This window comes from Myotis davidii, unplaced genomic scaffold (assembly GCF_000327345.1).
Source record: "Myotis davidii unplaced genomic scaffold, ASM32734v1 scaffold464, whole genome shotgun sequence".
Taxonomy (NCBI): Eukaryota; Metazoa; Chordata; class Mammalia; order Chiroptera; family Vespertilionidae; genus Myotis; species Myotis davidii.
This window is the reverse complement of record NW_006295287.1, coordinates 630,860-632,529: the sequence shown is the minus strand read 5'-3', so window position 1 is coordinate 632,529 and position 1,670 is coordinate 630,860.

The following is a 1,670-nucleotide window of genomic DNA, read 5'->3' as shown; positions in this document are numbered from 1 at the left end:
CCAACGGGTGCGCTGGGAGGAGCCCGGGAGCAGAGCCTTTTACCTCGACGGCGCGTGTCCCTGAGCCAATCAGACCTCGCGGTGCCCCTGACGTCACTGGCCGGCGCCAGCGCCGTGCAGGCGCGGAGGCTTCTTCACCCAAGGCCGCAAACTGCAAACGGGACCTTTGGTTCTCTGGCTGGACTTTTGGCCTGAGTCTCGTGAAACTAGTCTCTTCAATAAAGTCTTAAATCTTGAGGGATGTTGGCTGCAGACCCCTGATCGGTGCCGGGAGGGGATCTGAGGGGCAAATGAAGAAGGCGTCGAGCAGAGCTGCGGAGGCCAGAGATGGCTGCCGCTCCCTGAGAAAACGGCCAATCCAATGAAAGAGATGGTATGACGTCACTAAGTGCTAGGCAGATTGTGTTGCCTAAGGATTGGGTAAAGGCGAGGGGGTGGGGACAGTGGCTGGAAAAGGCGGGAATGTGTCTTTTCAGGATAGCCGTGCCAGCTTTCCGGAAAGTTTTCCAGATTTAGGAAATTTCCGTTCCAGAAGGATCTTAGAAGGATGGTTTCTGAGAAGGGAATAAAAAGACTTTGAGTAAATACCCAACAATGGTTCTGAGTGGGGTCCACCTCATCTGGAAGCATAGCCTAAGGCCCAGCGGTTCTCAACCTGTGGGTCGCGACCCCTTTGGCGGTGGAACGACCCTTTCACAGGGGTCGCCTAAGACCATCCTGCATATCAGATATTTACATGACGATTTATAACAGTAGCAACATTACAGTGATGAAGTAGCCACGAAAATAATTTTATGGTTGGGGGTCACAACATGAGGAACTGTATTTAAAGGGCCAGAAGGTTGAGAACCACTGGCTAAGCCGGAGAGAATAGCCAATTGCAAGCCACAGCGTAGTATGACATCACTTGGTGCTAAGCAGAATTCCATCCTACTCAACAACTGGGTACCTACAGGCCACAGGGATGGGGTTTAAAAGGCCGGACACAGTAAATACGATGGAATGGAAGGTTGTCATGGCCTAGGATCTTCTTTGCCACCCTGACCTCTGCCCCCTGCACATAAAATCAACAACACAATTTCCATTTGGGTGACCTTTGCAGGAAAGCCACTAAGAGAGTCCTTTGAGGACGTCTCAGAAGAAGGGATATGACTTAAAGCCCATTTGGGCTTAGGGAACAACCCTGTTCCTTCCTTGAGAGAAAGTGGCCTCTCAGCCAATGGGGAGCTAGGGTGGGCCATAGTGTTATAGAGAGAATGGGTCCTCCATCAATAAATGTCCGGGGTATGCTCCTGACAAGACTGAAAAGGGCAGGACACTGATCCCCAAGCTTCCAATAATCTATACCAATAACAGCCTAGGTGGTCCTCACGTCCTCATGTCATCACAAGATGGCTGCGTGAGGCCTGAGGTTCCTGTGGTTCCGTACAGCGTGGAGGAGGCGGGTCACAGTAAAGGAGGTGGGTCGTGGCAGGGGAGGGCAGTTGTGGGTGGTCAGGCTGGCAGGCTGAGCGGCACTCAATCAGGCTGGCTGGGGAGGGCAGTTGGGAGCAATCCGGCTGGCAGGCTGAGCGGCAATCCCCACTGTGGGAGCACACTAACCAGCAGGGGGCAGCTCCTGCATTAAGCATCTGTCCCCTTGGTGGTCACTGCACGTCATAGCGACCGGT